General features: G+C 32.7%; 8 non-coding genes across 8 annotated transcripts; all 8 read left to right on the top strand.

Moving 5' to 3' along the window:
* Positions 1-455: 455 nt before the first annotated feature.
* LOC117531659 lies at positions 456-570 on the top strand. Its single transcript, XR_004566692.1, has one exon. It is a non-coding gene; the product is annotated as a U5 spliceosomal RNA (small nuclear RNA).
* A 1,108-nt stretch (positions 571-1,678) lies between these two features.
* Positions 1,679-1,791, top strand: LOC117531650. The gene has a single exon (XR_004566683.1). It is a non-coding gene; the product is annotated as a U5 spliceosomal RNA (small nuclear RNA).
* A 1,012-nt stretch (positions 1,792-2,803) lies between these two features.
* On the top strand, positions 2,804-2,917 carry LOC117531654. Its single transcript, XR_004566687.1, has one exon. It is a non-coding gene; the product is annotated as a U5 spliceosomal RNA (small nuclear RNA).
* A 1,100-nt stretch (positions 2,918-4,017) lies between these two features.
* On the top strand, positions 4,018-4,131 carry LOC117531642. Its single transcript, XR_004566675.1, has one exon. It is a non-coding gene; the product is annotated as a U5 spliceosomal RNA (small nuclear RNA).
* A 5,238-nt stretch (positions 4,132-9,369) lies between these two features.
* On the top strand, positions 9,370-9,483 carry LOC117531637. Its single transcript, XR_004566670.1, has one exon. It is a non-coding gene; the product is annotated as a U5 spliceosomal RNA (small nuclear RNA).
* Positions 9,484-10,496: 1,013 nt separating this feature from the next.
* Positions 10,497-10,610, top strand: LOC117531641. The gene has a single exon (XR_004566674.1). It is a non-coding gene; the product is annotated as a U5 spliceosomal RNA (small nuclear RNA).
* Positions 10,611-11,716: 1,106 nt separating this feature from the next.
* On the top strand, positions 11,717-11,831 carry LOC117531660. Its single transcript, XR_004566693.1, has one exon. It is a non-coding gene; the product is annotated as a U5 spliceosomal RNA (small nuclear RNA).
* Positions 11,832-12,916: 1,085 nt separating this feature from the next.
* LOC117531633 lies at positions 12,917-13,030 on the top strand. The gene has a single exon (XR_004566666.1). It is a non-coding gene; the product is annotated as a U5 spliceosomal RNA (small nuclear RNA).
* Positions 13,031-17,721: the final 4,691 nt, after the last annotated feature.

Genomic DNA, 17,721 nt, shown 5'->3' with positions numbered 1-17,721 from the left:
TATATATAATTTGAATACTTTTAATATTTGGACTGCAGTACATTTGTTTTATTTTAATTTAATTTAATGTATTTTTAGAGCAAGTTATTACAAAATTACATTTTTGATTATTGTAATGACTTTTTTCTCTTTTTAAAGTAATGAATCGAAGCTGAATGCAGATTTTGTTGAAACAGAATTTCATTAAAACCGAACGTTTTTAACTGATAGAAAGTGGGGATTATTTACTTCAAATGTGTTACTAATTAAAAAATAAGGCTAAAAACACATTTGGATGAAGCACTTTTTGTTAAGATTTAATTACAAAACGAACGGAGTCGGCAGTAAAGACCGGAAATGAAAATGGAATCCCATAATGCTGTGCGAAAATCACGAAGCCATTATTGTAGTTTTAAACCGTCAGTGAGGTTTGTGTGCTCAGAGGTGTGTCACGCCAGTTGGGAACAGAAAGCCAGTGTACTGTTTTTCTCTTCAAACCGTATAAATCTTTCGCCTTTTACTAAAGATTTCCGTGGAGAGAAAGATAAAGAGTTCAGTTTAATTTTTTGTTGCCTTACTCCTTAGTAAGGCTTTCTCAATTGTTAAAAGGAATTAATGCATTTATTCACATTGCTTTATGAAACAAGAAGCAGGTTTAATTATTATTATTAACTTCATGTTGGTCTACATTGTAGGCTAGCAGCCCATTTTTGTGTTGTCGGTACCACTTAAGGATATTAAACACTTGTAATCCATCATCAATATGCCGTGGTCTCCAGAAAAATCTACAATAACCACCTCAGAGTGGTGGCTGTAGCCAGGTTGGGTTCAATTATCAATAAAACAGGGATCAGAATATGAAAAATGCTCCAACCATGTTGAATTATTTGTCTGATCATAGGGATTCCAAAAAGGGATAGTTTCTTCTAACATCAGTCTAATGTTATTCATTAACAAGAGCATTCAGAGATTGCTGACATTTTGCTGTTATTGCTAAATAATTCAAAAGAGAGAAATGAATAATCGAACAAGGAAAACCGGGATGAACATTCATACAGACGTTCACATTTGGATTTTTGTGTAGTTTTTGTTTCCTTGTCTTTCCTTTTTTGTATTTTGTATGTAATTGGTGTTATTACTTTCAATATTGAATACTATAGTGTGTGTGTATATATATATATATATATATATATATATATATATATATATATATATATATATATATATATATATATATATATATATATATATATATATAATTTGAATACTTTTAATATTTGGACTGCAGTACATTTGTTTTTAATTTAATTTAATGTATTTTTAGAGAAATTATTACAAAGTGACATTTTTGATTATTGTAATGAGTTCTCTTTTTAACTTAATGAATCGAAGCTGAATGCAGATTTTGTTGAAACAGAATTTCATTAAAACCGAACGTTTTTAACTGATAGAAAGTGTGGATTATTTACTTCAAATGTGTTACTAATTAAAAAAATAAGGGTAAAAACACATTTGGATGAAGCACTTTTTGTTAAGATTTAATTACAAAACGAACGGAGTCGGCAGTAAAGACCGGAAATGAAACTGTAATCCCATAATGCTGTGCGAAAATCACGAAGCCATTATTGTAGTTTTAAACCGTCAGTGAGGTTTGTGTGCTCAGAGGTGTGTCACGCCGGTTGGGAACAGAAAACCAGTGTACTCTTTTTCTCTTCAAACCGTATAAATCTTTCGCCTTTTACTAAAGATTTCCGTGGAGAGAAAGATAAGAGTTCAGTTGAATTTTTTGTTGCCTTACTCCTTAGTAAGGCTTTCTCAACTGTTAAAAGGAATTAATGCATTTATTCACATTGCTTTATGAAACAAAAAGCAGGTTTAATTATTATTATTAACTCTATGTTGGTGTACATTGTAGGCTAGCAGCCCATTTTTGTGTTGTAGGTACCACTTCAGGTTATTAAACACTTGTAATCCATCATCAATATGCCGTGGTCTCCAGAAAAATCTACAACAACCACCTCAGAGTGGTGGCTGTAGCCAGGTTGGGTTCAATTAACAATAAAACAGGGATCAGAATATGAAAAATGCTCCAACCATGTTGAATTATTTGTCTGATCATAGGGATTCCAAAAAGGGATAGTTTCTTCTAACATCAGTCTAATGTTATTCATTAACAAGAGCATTCAGAGATTGCTGACATTTTGCTGTTATAGCTAAATAATTCAAAAGGGAGGAATGAATAATCGAACAAGGAAAACCGGGCTGAACATTCATACACACGTTCACATTTGCACTTTTGTGTAGTTTTTGTTTCCTTGTCTTTCCTTTTTTGTATTTTGTATGTAATTGGTGTTATTACTTTGAATATTAAATACTATAGTATATATATATATTTGGACTGCTGTAGATTTGTTTTTATTTTAATTTAATTTAATGTAATTTTTAGAGAAATTATTACAAAAATGACTTTTGATTATTGTAATGACTTTTTTTCTCTTTTAAAAGTAATGAATTTAAGCTGAATGCAGATTTTGTTGAAACAGAATTTAATTAAAACCGAACGTTTTTAACTGATAGAAAGTGTGGATTATTTACTTCAAAGGTGTTACTAATTAAAAAATAAGGCTAAAAACACATTTGGATGAAGCACTTTTTGTTAAGATTTAATTACGAAACGAACGGAGTCGGCAGTAAAGACCGGAAATGAAACTGGAATCCCATACTGCTGTGCGAAAATCACGAAGCCATTATTGTAGTTTTAAACCGTCAGTGAGGTTTGTGTGCTCAGAGGTGTGTCACGCCGGTTGGAAACAGAAAGCCAGTGCACTCTTTTTCTCTTCAAACCGTATAAATCTTTCGCCTTTTACTAAAGATTTCCGTGGAGAGAAAGATAAAGAGTTCAGTTGAATTTTTTGTTGCCTTACTCCTTAGTAAGGCTTTCTCAACTGTTAAAAGGAATTAATGCATTTATTCACATTGCTTTATGAAACAAGAAGCAGGTTTAATTATTATTATTAACTTCATGTTGGTCTACATTGTAGGCTAGCAGCCCATTTTTGTGTTGTCTGTACCACTTAAGGTTATTAAACACTTGTAATCCATCATCAATATGCCGTGGTCTCCAGAAAAATCTACAACAACCACCTCAGAGTGGTGGTTCTAGCCAGGTTGGGTTCAATTAACAATAAAACAGGGATCAGAATATGAAAAATGCTCCAACCATGTTGAATTATTTGTCTGATCATAGGGATTCCAAAAAGGGATCGTTTCTTCTAACATCAGTCTAATGTTATTCATTAACAAGAGCATTCAGAGATTGCTGACATTTTGCTGTTATAACTAAATAATTCAAAAGAGAGAAATGAATAATCGAACAAGGAAAACCGGGTTGAACATTCATACACACGTTCACATTTGGATTTTTGTGTAGTTTTTGTTTCATTGTCTTTCCTTTTTTTTGTATTTTGTATGTAATTGGTGTTATTACTTTCAATATTGAATACTATAGTGTGTCTGTATATATATATATATATATATATATATATATATATATATATATATATATATATATATATATATATATATATATAGGTATATACTTTTAATATTTGGACTGCAGTACATTTGTTTTTATTTTAATTTAATTTAATGTATTTTTAGAGAAGTTATTACAAAATTACATTTTTGATTATTGTAATGACTTTTTTCTCTTTTTAAAGTAATGAATCGAAGCTGAATGCAGATTTTGTTGAAACAGAATTTCATTAAAACCGAACGTTTTTAACTGATAGAAAGTGTGGATTATTTACTTCAAATGTGTTACTAATTAAAAAATAAGGCTAAAAACACATTTGGATGAAGCACTTTTTGTTAAGATTTAATTACAAAACGAACGGAGTCGGCATTAAAGACCGGAAATGAAAATGGAATCCCATAATGCTGTGCGAAAATCACGAAGCCATTATTGTAGTTTTCAACCGTCAGTGAGGTTTGTGTGCTCAGAGGTGTGTCACGCCGGTTGGGAACAGAAAACCAGTGTACTCTTTTTCTCTTCAAACCGTATAAATCTTTCGCCTTTTACTAAAGATTTCCGTGGAGAGAAAGATAAAGAGTTCAGTTGAATTTTTTGTTGCCTTACTCCTTAGTAAGGCTTTCTCAACTGTTAAAAGGAATTAATGCATTTATTCACATTGCTTTATGAAACAAAAGCAGGTTTAATTATTATTATTAACTTCATGTTGGTGTACATTGTAGGCTAGCAGCCCATTTTTGTGTTGTCGGTACCACTTAAGGTTATTAAACACTTGTAATCCATCATCAATATGCCGTGGTCTCCAGAAAAATCTACAACAACCACCTCAGAGTGGTGGCTGTAGCCAGGTTGGGTTCAATTAACAATAAAACAGGGATCAGAATATGAAAAATGCTCCAACCATGTTGAATTATTTGTCTGATCATAGGGATTCCAAAAAGGGATAGTTTCTTCTAACATCAGTCTAATGTTATTCATTAACAAGAGCATTCAGAGATTGCTGACATTTTGCTGTTATTGCTAAATAATTCAAAAGAGAGAAATGAATAATCGAACAAGGAAAACCGGGATGAACATTCATACACACGTTCACATTTGGACTTTTTTGTAGTTTTTGTTTCCTTGTCTTTCCTTTTTTGTATTTTGTATGTAATTGGTGTTATTACTTTGAATATTAAATACTATAGTATATATATATATATTTGGACTGCTGTAGATTTGTTTTTATTTTAATTTAATTTAATGTAATTTTTAGAGAAATTATTACAAAAATGACTTTTGATTATTGTAATGACTTTTTTTCTCTTTTAAAAGTAATGAATCGAAGCTGAATGCAGATTTTGTTGAAACAGAATTTCATTAAAACCGAACGTTTTTAACTGATAGAAAGTGTGGATTATTTACTTCAAAGGTGTTACTAATTAAAAAAATAAGGCTAAAAACACATTTGGATGAAGCACTTTTTGTTAAGATTTAATTACGAAACGAACGGATGAACGATGGTTGAACAAATCATCTACAGATGTTTTAGCAATATAAGTAAACAATGCTGCATCTTAATTTTAGTGTGTTCTGAACTGTATAAAAACTATATAAAATGTAAAGTTGAGCACCTAAGTGGGATACCAGTTCATGGGTAGATGTGCAAAAAGGAATAGTTTGTAAACCAATTGTGAAGTATTTTGAACTTTCTTTCTTTTCTTTTTTTTTTTTTTACCAAAACAATTGTGTAAGGCACTTCTACATGTTTAACACATTTAAGTTTAGCTGTTACTATAATCACACACAAGAACAGTGTTTATATCATTCCAAAATAAAAATAAATAAATACATCAAAACATAGTGAGGTATGGTGTGTATTTCCATAGGATTTTCATGCTAAAATTGATTTTGTTGCTGCTTGGGTTTCAACAGGGCCTAGACTGTTATAAAATTACGGAGTTCAAATTTTCAGACACCTACATCTCTCCGGCAAGGGGACAAATGTTAGTACACAGGTAAATTGAAAATCAAGTTAATCAATTTCAAATATACACCAATATATCTGTCTTGTTGAGAGGATTATAATAATAGTAATAAATAAATATAGTTTGTCTAGGTTCTGACCAATATTTACACAGGTATAGGGCTTTAAAGCTTCAAGGTCATCCTGGGGTAAATGCTCAGATGTTATTGAAAGTGGTGTCAAATGATTCCTCTTGTCATACTGAAGCAGAAAATGAATTTTAACTGATTTGGTGATGGCACCATTTCCAACATCCAGGAAAAGTCTCAGTGGCCCCCATAGACCATGTAGAACCCCTGATACACTCTGCCATTTAATTATCCAATCAAATGCCATACACTGTAAAGTAGCTTTTTTGGGAACCCTATGACATAATACAAACAACTTTTCACCAGTTTCAACAAAATCTGAGCATCTGGTAAATTTTACCCCAGGATAACCTTGAACCATTGTGAGCCTATACTGCTTCAAGTAAAAATAAAAAAAAATCCATTTTAGCACAAAAATCCTACGGAAACTGTTTCACTGACATACTAGGATACCACACTAACACGTTCTATGGCAATGCTGTTAGATATTTTCCAGTATCACTGTTCTAAGTGATGTATACAGCTCTGCTGCTTCAAATGCATCTGAAGGATGGCCCCATTGATTCTCCTGCATGAGTAACACAGAGAGATCGTAAACAGTCTCATCACAAGGGATCTGGCTCTTCGGTGTGCACTCTTCCTTACACACAGCTACTTCTTCAGGGTCCACTAGTTTAAGCTTATCCTCTGCATCATACAAACTGTGTACATCACAACAGGACGACCACAATGCACATCTTGGCCAGGTCGCAGTCTGATCTTGTGGATATTCCATGTCTGCACTACCTCATCCAACTCCTTCTACAAAAAAAAAAAGAATAGAAAAAAAGCATGATTAATAAAAATGATTTTGAATTCAGATATAAATGGGTATGTAATAAACTTACCTGAACAAGACCAAGAAAACAAAACTGTACCAGGTTTTTATCCAAAAAGTCCCCAGAAAACTGTTCATCTTGAAGGGTTTTGAATATGTTCATCCAGAATTGGACACTTTGTTTCCTTAAAACCCACCACCAAGACTCAATACGCTGATTCCCTGTGCTTCTTCCATACACAAAACTGTTGTTGTCTCCTGCAAACGAGTCATCATGGTTTCTTCTAAGAAACACTTGCATATTGGCTACATGTCCATTTTCTGTGCCATGATCTGCGCGTATCCTTTCTGGACACCCACCCAATTGTGTTACATTTTGTATGTAGTAATCAGCTACAACCTTTGGGTCATTGTTGGTCGTGTAAGCTTCCATCCACACAATAAAACGACTAAACCCATCGATGCATCCGTTAATGGCTATACCATACGGTTTCAGCTTATCATATGAGTTATGTGCCAAACAGCATTAGGCCCCCTTGTGCTATATTGACGGCGTCGAAGGCGTCGATGATTTTCTAATATCAACACCGAGTGGATCAATTAACTTAATCAGCTGGCGTACTGTGTTCTGCTGTACCACAAATCCCCGTTGCACAGCTCGTTGATGAAGCCAGCGGTAACCTTGCATCTGTCCGTGCTGTTGCAGCTCCTGGTACACAAATGTAAACACGTCATCTAAGGCAGCATGATTTTTTCGACGAAACAGGTGCAATCTTTGACAATGCCTCTTCAGAGTGCGAATACTAATAATGACATGGTCATTCTGGGCTAATATCGCAAGTATCTCCTTGTTAGAAAAACCCTAAGGAAAAGTAGAGTTTGATCAGATCTTCCAACGCAGCCATTCCCACGCCAGCCAAAACAAACCAACTTCCCATAGTGTCATTTCCGTTTCCGACAAGTCTTACAAATAAAACATCCTCACAGATTTGCATGTTTAGAATCTCGAAAATTTGCGTGTTTAATCTGGCAAATTTGCTACATTTTTCTTGCAAATTTGCTGCTTTTTTCTCACATATTTGCATGTTTATAATCTCGAAATTTGCGTGTTTAATTGTGGCAAATGTGCTATTTTTTTTCTTGCACATTTGCATGTTTTTAATCTCGCAAATTTGCGTGTTATTTCTCGTAAATTTGCATGTTTATTCTCGTATATTTGTGACTTTAAACTCGCAAATTTGCTGCTTTTTTTATCACATATTTGCATGTTTAAAATCTCGAAAATTTGTGTGTTTAATTGTGGCAAATTTCCTGCTTTTTTCTTGCAGATTTGCATGTTTTTTAATCTCGCAAATTTGCGTGTTATTTCTCGTAAATTTGCATGTTTATTCTCGTATATTTGTGACTTTAAACTCGAAAATGTAATCTCGCAAACTTGCGTGTTATTTCTCGTACATTTGCATGTTTATTCTCGTATATTTGTGACTTTAAACTCGAAAATGTAATCTCGCAAACTTGCGTGTCATTTCTCATAAATTTGCATGTTTATTCTCTTATATTTGTGACTTTAAACTCGAAAATGTAATCTCGCAAACTTGCATGTTATTTCTCGTAAATTTGCATGTTTATTCTCGTATATTTGTGACTTTAAACTCGAAAATGTAATCTTGCAAACTTGCGTGTTATTTCTCGTAAAATTGCATGTTTATTCTCGTATATTTGTGACTTTAAACTCACAAATTTGCTGCTTTTTTTATCACATATTTGCATGTTTAAAATCTCGAAAATTTGCATGTTTAATGCAAATATGTGAGAATAAAGCAGCAAATTTGCAAGAAAAATGTAGAAAATTTGCCAGATTAGAGAAATTATTACAAAATGACATTTTTGATTATTGTAATGAGATTAATTATTATTATTAACTTCATGTTGGTCTACATTGTAGGCTAGCAGCCCATTTTTGTGTTGTCGGTACCACTTAAGGTTATTAAACACTTGTAATCCATCATCAATATGCCGTGGTCTCCAGAAAAATCTACAACAACCACCTCAGAGTGGTGGTTGTAGCCAGGTTGGGTTCAATTAACAATAAAACAGGAATCAGAATATGAAAAATGCTCCAACCATGTTGAATTATTTGTCTGATCATAGGGATTCCAAAAAGGGATAGTTTCTTCTAACATCAGTCTAATGTTATTCATTAACAAGAGCATTCAGAGATTGCTGACATTTTGCTGTTATAGCTAAATAATTCAAAAGAGAGAAATGAATAATCGAACAAGGAAAACCGGGCTGAACATTCATACACACGTTCACATTTGGAGTTTTGTGTCGTTTTTGTTTCATTGTCTTTCCTTTTTTTTGTATTTTGTATGTAATTGGTGTTATTACTTTCAATATTGAATACTATAGTGTGTGTGTATATATATATATATATATATATATATATATATATATATATATATATATATATATATATATATATATATATATATATAATTTGAATACTTTTAATATTTGGACTGCAGTACATTTGTTTTTATTTTAATTGAATTTAATGTATTTTTAGAGAAGTTATTACAAAATTACATTTTTGATTATTGTAATGACTTTTTTCTCTTTTTAAAGTAATGAATCGAAGCTGAATGCAGATTTTGTTGAAACAGAATTTCATTAAAACCGAACGTTTTTAACTGATAGAAAGTGTGGATTATTTACTTCAAATGTGTTACTAATTAAAAAATAAGGCTAAAAACACATTTGGATGAAGCACTTTTTGTTAAGATTTAATTACAAAACGAACGGAGTCGGCAGTAAAGACCGGAAATGAAAATGGAATCCCATAATGCTGTGCGAAAATCACGAAGCCATTATTGTAGTTTTAAACCGTCAGTGAGGTTTGTGTGCTCAGAGGTGTGTCACGCCAGTTGGGAACAGAAAACCAGTGTTCTCTTTTTCTCTTCAAACCGTATAAATCTTTCGCCTTTTACTAAAGATTTCCGTGGAGAGAAAGATAAAGAGTTCAGTTGAATTTTTTGTTGCCTTACTCCTTAGTAAGGCTTTCTCAATTGTTAAAAGGAATTAATGCATTTATTCACATTGCTTTATGAAACAAGAAGCAGGTTTAATTATTATTATTAACTTCATGTTGGTCTACATTGTAGGCTAGCAGCCCATTTTTGTGTTGTCGGTACCACTTAAGGATATTAAACACTTGTAATCCATCATCAATATGCCGTGGACTCCAGAAAAATCTACAATAACCACCTCAGAGTGGTGGCTGTAGCCAGGTTGGGTTCAATTATCAATAAAACAGGGATCAGAATATGAAAAATGCTCCAACCATGTTGAATTATTTGTCTGATCATAGGGATTCCAAAAAGGGATAGTTTCTTCTAACATCAGTCTAATGTTATTCATTAACAAGAGCATTCAGAGATTGCTGACATTTTGCTGTTATAGCTAAATAATTCAAAAGAGGAGGAATGAATAATCGAACAAGGAAAACCGGGCTGAACATTCATACACACGTTCACATTTGGCACTTTTGTGTAGTTTTTGTTTCCTTGTCTTTCCTTTTTTGTATTTTGTATGTAATTGGTGTTATTACTTTGAATATTAAATACTATAGTATATATATATATTTGGACTGCTGTAGATTTGTTTTATTTTAATTTAATTTAATGTAATTTTTAGAGAAATTATTACAAAATGACTTTTGATTATTGTAATGACTTTTTTTCTCTTTTAAAAGTAATGAATTCGAAGCTGAATGCAGATTTTGTTGAAACAGAATTTCATTAAAACCGAACGTTTTTAACTGATAGAAAGTGTGGATTATTTACTTCAAAGGTGTTACTAATTAAAAAATAAGGCTAAAAACACATTTGGATGAAGCACTTTTTGTTAAGATTTAATTACGAAACGAACGGAGTCGGCAGTATAGACCGGAAATGAAACTGGAATCCCATACTGCTGTGCGAAAATCACGAAGCCATTATTGTAGTTTTAAACCGTCAGTGAGGTTTGTGTGCTCAGAGGTGTGTCACGCCGGTTGGAAACAGAAAGCCAGTGTACTCTTTTTCTCTTCAAACCGTATAAATCTTTCGCCTTTTACTAAAGATTTCCGTGGAGAGAAAGATAAAGAGTTCAGTTGAATTTTTTGTTGCCTTACTCCTTAGTAAGGCTTTCTTAACTGTTAAAAGGAATTAATGCATTTATTCACATTGCTTTATGAAACAAGAAGCAGGTTTAATTATTATTATTAACTTCATGTTGGTCTACATTGTAGGCTAGCAGCCCATTTTTGTGTTGTCTGTACCACTTAAGGTTATTAAACACTTGTAATCCATCATCAATATGCCGTGGTCTCCAGAAAAATCTACAACAACCACCTCAGAGTGGTGGCTGTAGCCAGGTTGGGTTCAATTAACAATAAAACAGGGATCAGAATATGAAAAATGCTCCAACCATGTTGAATTATTTGTCTGATCATAGGGATTCCAAAAAGGGATAGTTTCTTCTAACATCAGTCTAATGTTATTCATTAACAAGAGCATTCAGAGATTGCTGACATTTTGCTGTTATAACTAAATAATTCAAAAGAGAGAAATGAATAATCGAACAAGGAAAACCGGGCTGAACATTCATACACACGTTCACATTTGGATTTTTGTGTAGTTTTTGTTTCATTGTCTTTCCTTTTTTTGTATTTTGTATGTAATTGGTGTTATTACTTTCAATATTGAATACTATAGTGTGTGTATATATATATATATATATATATATATATATATATATATATATATATATATATATATATATATATATATATATAATTATATATAATTTGAATACTTTTAATATTTAGACTGCAGTACATTTGTTTTTATTTTAATTTAATTTAATGTATTTTTAGACAAGTTATTACAAAATTACATTTTTGATTATTGTAATGACTTTTTTCTCTTTTTAAAGTAATGAATCGAAGCTGAATGCAGATTTTGTTGAAACAGAATTTCATTAAAACCGAACGTTTTTAACTGATAGAAAGTGGGGATTATTTACTTCAAATGTGTTACTAATTAAAAAATAAGGCTAAAAACACATTTGGATGAAGCACTTTTTGTTAAGATTTAATTACAAAACGAACGGAGTCGGCAGTAAAGACCGGAAATGAAAATGGAATCCCATAATGCTGTGCGTAAATCACGAAGCCATTATTGTAGTTTTAAACCGTCAGTGAGGTTTGTGTGCTCAGAGGTGTGTCACGCCGGTTGGGAACAGAAAGCCAGTGTACTGTTTTTCTCTTCAAACCGTATAAATCTTTCGCCTTTTACTAAAGATTTCCGTGGAGAGAAAGATAAAGAGTTCAGTTGAATTTTTTGTTGCCTTACTCCTTAGTAAGGCTTTCTCAACTGTTAAAAGGAATTAATGCATTTATTCACATTGCTTTATGAAACAAGAAGCAGGTTTAATTATTAACTTCATGTTGGTCTACATTGTAGGCTAGCAGCCCATTTTTGTGTTGTCTGTACCACTTAAGGATATTAAACACTTGTAATCCATCATCAATATGCCGTGGTCTCCAGAAAAATCTACAATAACCACCTCAGAGTGGTGGCTGTAGCCAGGTTGGGTTCAATTGTCAATAAAACAGGGATCAGAATATGAAAAATGCTCCAACCATGTTGAATTATTTGTCTGATCATAGGGATTCCAAAAAGGGATAGTTTCTTCTAACATCAGTCTAATGTTATTCATTAACAAGAGCATTCAGAGATTGCTGACATTTTGCTGTTATTGCTAAATAATTCAAAAGAGAGAAATGAATAATCGAACAAGGAAAACCGGGATGAACATTCATACAGACGTTCACATTTGGATTTTGTGTAGTTTTTGTTTCCTTGTCTTTCCTTTTTTGTATTTTGTATGTAATTGGTGTTATTACTTTCAATATTGAATACTATAGTGTGTATATATATATATATATATATATATATATATATATATATATATATATATATATATATATATATATATATATATATATTGAATACTTTTAATATTTGGACTGCAGTACATTTGTTTTTAATTTAATTTAATGTATTTTTAGAGAAATTATTACAAAGTGACATTTTTGATTATTGTAATGAGTTTTTTCTCTTTTTAACTTAATGAATCGAAGCTGAATGCAGATTTTGTTGAAACAGAATTTCATTAAAACCGAACGTTTTTAACTGATAGAAAGTGTGGATTATTTACTTCAAATGTGTTACTAATTAAAAAAATAAGGGTAAAAACACATTTGGATGAAGCACTTTTTGTTAAGATTTAATTACAAAACGAACGGAGTCGGCAGTAAAGACCGGAAATGAAAATGGAATCCCATAATGCTGTGCGAAAATCACGAAGCCATTATTGTAGTTTTCAACCGTCAGTGAGGTTTGTGTGCTCAGAGGTGTGTCACGCCAGTTGGGAACAGAAAACCAGTGTTCTCTTTTTCTCTTCAAACCGTATAAATCTTTCGCCTTTTACTAAAGATTTCCGTGGAGAGAAAAATAAAGAGTTTAGTTGAATTTTTTGTTGCCTTACTCCTTAGTAAGGCTTTCTCAACTGTTAAAAGGAATTAATGCATTTATTCACATTGCTTTATGAAACAAAAAGCAGGTTTAATTATTATTATTAACTTCATGTTGGTGTACATTGTAGGCTAGCAGCCCATTTTTGTGTTGTCGGTACCATTTAAGGTTATTAAACACTTGTAATCCAGCATCAATTTGCCGTGGTCTCCAGAAAAATCTACAACAACCACCTCAAAGTGGTGGCTGTAGCCAGGTTGGGTTCAATTAACAATAAAACAGGGATCAAAATATGAAAAATGCTCCAACCATGTTGAATTATTTATCTGATCATAGGGATTCCAAAAGGTATAGTTTCTTCTACCGACAGTCTAATGTTATTCATTAACAAGAGCATTCAGAGATTGCTGACATTTTGCTGTTATTGCTAAATAATTCAAAAGAGAGAAATGAATAATCGAACAAGGAAAACCGGGATGAACATTCATACACACGTTCACATTTGGACTTTTTTGTAGTTTTTGTTTCCTTGTCTTTCCTTTTTTGTATTTTGTATGTAATTGGTGTTATTACTTTGAATATTAAATACTATAGTATATATATATATATATTTGGACTGCTGTAGATTTGTTTTTATTTTAATTTAATTTAATGTAATTTTTAGAGAAATTATTACAAAAATGACTTTTGATTATTGTAATGACTTTTTTCTCTTTTAAAAGTAATGAATCGAAGCTGAATGCAGATTTTGTTGAAACAGAATTTCATTAAAACCGAACGTTTTTAACTGATAGAAAGTGTGGATTATTTACTTCAAATGTGTTACTAATTAAAAAAATAAGGCTAAAAACACATTTGGATGAAGCACTTTTTGTTAAGATTTAATTACGAAACGAACGGATGAACGATGGTTGAACAAATCATCTACAGATGTTTTAGCAATATAAGTAAACAATGCTGCATCTTAATTTTAGTGTGTTCTGAACTGTATAAAAACTATATAAAATGTAAAGTCGAGCACCTAAGTGGGATACCAGTTCATGGGTAGATGTGCAAAAAGGAATAGTTTGTAAACCAATTGTGAAGTATTTTGAACTTTCTTTCTTTTCTTTTCTTTTTTTTTACCAAAACAATTGTGTAAGGCACTTCTACATGTTTAACACATTTAAGTTTAGCTGTTACTATAATCACACACAAGAACAGTGTTTATATCATTCCAAAATAAAAATAAATAAATACATCAAAACATAGTGAGGTATGGTGTGTATTTCCATAGGATTTTCATGCTAAAATTGATTTTGTTGCTGCTTGGGTTTCAACAGGGCCTAGACTGTTATAAAATTACGGAGTTAAAATTTTCAGACCCCTACATCTCTCCGGCAAGGGGACAAATGTTAGTACACAGGTAAATTGAAAATCAAGTTAATCAATTTCAAATATACACCAATATATCTGTCTTGTTGAGAGGATTATAATAATAGTAATAAATAAATATAGTTTGTCTAGGTTCTGACCAATATTTACACAGGTATAGGGCTTTAAAGCTTCAAGGTCATCCTGGGGTAAATGCTCAGATGTTATTGAAAGTGGTGTCAAATGATTCCTCTTGTCATACTGAAGCAGAAAATGAATTTTAACTGATTTGGTGATGGCACCATTTCCAACATCCAGGAAAAGTCTCAGTGGCCCCCATAGACCATGTAGAACCCTGATACACTCTGCCATTTAATTATCCAATCAAATGCCATACACTGTAAAGTAGCTTTTTTGGGAACCCTATGACATAATACAAACAACTTTTCACCAGTTTCAACAAAATCTGAGCATCTGGTAAATTTTACCCCAGGATAACCTTGAACCATTGTGAGCCTATACTGCTTCAAGTAAAAATAAAAAAAAATCCATTTTAGCACAAAAATCCTACGGAAACTGTTTCACTGACATACTAGGATACCACACTAACACGTTCTATGGCAATGCTGTTAGATATTTTCCAGTATCACAGTTCTAAGTGATGTATACAGCTCTGCTGCTTCAAATGCATCTGAAGGATGGCCCCATTGATTCTCCTGCATGAGTAACACAGAGAGATCGTAAACAGTCTCATCACAAGGGATCTGGCTCTTTGGTGTGCACTCTTCCTTACACACAGCTACTTCTTCAGGGTCCACTAGTTTAAGCTTATCCTCTGCATCATACAAACTGTGTACATCACAACAGGACGACCACAATGCACATCTTGGCCAGGTCGCAGTCTGATCTTGTGGATATTCCATGTCTGCACTACCTCATCCAACTCCTTCTACAAAAAAAAAAAGAATAGAAAAAAAGCATGATTAATAAAATGATTTTGAATTCAGATATAAATGGGTATGTAATAAACTTACCTGAACAAGACCAAGAAACAAAACTGTACCAGGTTTTTATCCAAAAAGTCCCAGAAAACTGTTCATCTTGAAGGGTTTTGAATATGTTCATCCAGAATTGGACACTTTGTTTCCTTAAAACCCACACCAAGACTCAATACGCTGATTCCCTGTGCTTCTTCCATACACAAAACTGTTGTTGTCTCCTGCAAACGAGTCATCATGGTTTCTTCTAAGAAACACTTGCATATTGGCTACATGTCCATTTTCTGTGCCATGATCTGCGCGTATCCTTTCTGGACACCCACCCAATTGTGTTACATTTTGTATGTAGTAATCAGCTACAACCTTTGGGTCATTGTTGGTCGTGTAAGCTTCCATCCACACAATAAAACGACTAAACCCATCGATGCATCCGTTAATGGCTATACCATACGGTTTCAGCTTATCATATGAGTTATGTGCCAAACAGCATTAGGCCCCCTTGTGCTATATTGACGGCGTCGAAGGCGTCGAGATTTTCTAATATCAACACCGAGTGGATCAATTAACTTAATCAGCTGGCGTACTGTGTTCTGCTGTACCACAAATCCCCGTTGCACAGCTCGTTGATGAAGCCAGCGGTAACCTTGCATCTGTCCGTGCTGTTGCAGCTCCTGGTACACAAATGTAAACACGTCATCTAAGGCAGCATGATTTTTTCGACGAAACAGGTGCAATCTTTGACAATGCCTCTTCAGAGTGCGAATACTAATAATGACATGGTCATTCTGGGCTAATATCGCAAGTATCTCCTTGTTAGAAAACCCTAAGGAAAAGTAGAGTTTGATCAGATCTTCCAACGCAGCCATTCCCACGCCAGCCAAAACAAACCAACTTCCCATAGTGTCATTTCCGTTTCCGACAAGTCTTACAAATAAAACATCCTCACAGATTTGCATGTTTAGAATCTCGAAAATTTGCGTGTTTAATCTGGCAAATTTGCTACATTTTTCTTGCAAATTTGCTGCTTTTTTCCTCACATATTTGCATGTTTATAATCTTGAAAATTTGCGTGTTTAATTGTGGCAAATGTGCTATTTTTTTTCTTGCACATTTGCATGTTTTTAATCTCGCAAATTTGCGTGTTATTTCTCGTAAATTTGCATGTTTATTCTCGTATATTTGCGACTTTAAACTCGCAAATTTGCTGCTTTTTTATCACATATTTGCATGTTTAAAATCTCGAAAATTTGTGTGTTTAATTGTGGCAAATTTCCTGCTTTTTTCTTGCAGATTTGCATGTTTTTTAATCTCGCAAATTTGCGTGTTATTTCTCGTAAATTTGCATGTTTATTCTCGTATATTTGTGACTTTAAACTCGAAAATGTAATCTCGCAAACTTGCGTGTTATTTCTCGTACATTTGCATGTTTATTCTCGTATATTTGTGACTTTAAACTCGAAAATGTAATCTCGCAAACTTGCATGTTATTTCTCGTAAATTTGCATGTTTATTCTCGTATATTTGTGACTTTAAACTCGAAAATGTAATCTTGCAAACTTGCGTGTTATTTCTCGTAAATTTGCATGTTTATTCTCGTATATTTGTGACTTTAAACTCGAAAATGTAATCTTGCAAACTTGCGTGTTATTTCTCGTAAAATTGCATGTTTATTCTCGTATATTTGTGACTTTAAACTCACAAATTTGCTGCTTTTTTATCACATATTTGCATGTTTAAAATCTCGAAAATTTGCATGTTTAATGCAAATATGTGAGAATAAAGCAGCAAATTTGCAACAAAAATGTAGAAAATTTGCCAGATTAGAGAAATTATTACAAAATGACATTTTTGATTATTGTAATGAGATTAATTATTATTATTAACTTCATGTTGGTCTACATTGTAGGCTAGCAGCCCATTTTTGTGTTGTCTGTACCACTTAAGGTTATTAAACACTTGTAATCCATCATCAATATGCCGTGGTCTCCAGAAAAATCTACAACAACCACCTCAGAGTGGTGGTTGTAGCCAGGTTGGGTTCAATTAACAATAAAACAGGAATCAGAATATGAAAAATGCTCCAACCATGTTGAATTATTTGTCTGATCATAGGGATTCCAAAAGGTATAGTTTCTTCTACCGACAGTCTAATGTTATTCATTAACAAGAGCATTCAGAGATTGCTGACATTTTACGGTTATTGCTAAATAATTCAAAAGAGAAATGAATAATCGAACAAGGAAAACCGGGCTGAACATTCATACACACGTTCACATTTGGATTTTGCGTAGTTTTTGTTTCCTTATCTTTCCTTTTTTTTGTATTTTGTATGTAATTGGTGTTATTACTTTCAATATTGAATACTAT

This window comes from Thalassophryne amazonica, chromosome 18 (assembly GCF_902500255.1).
Source record: "Thalassophryne amazonica chromosome 18, fThaAma1.1, whole genome shotgun sequence".
NCBI classification, from domain to species: Eukaryota; Metazoa; Chordata; class Actinopteri; order Batrachoidiformes; family Batrachoididae; genus Thalassophryne; species Thalassophryne amazonica.
Note: the sequence above shows the minus strand (reverse complement) of the source record. Positions and strands in the feature narration are given on the sequence as shown.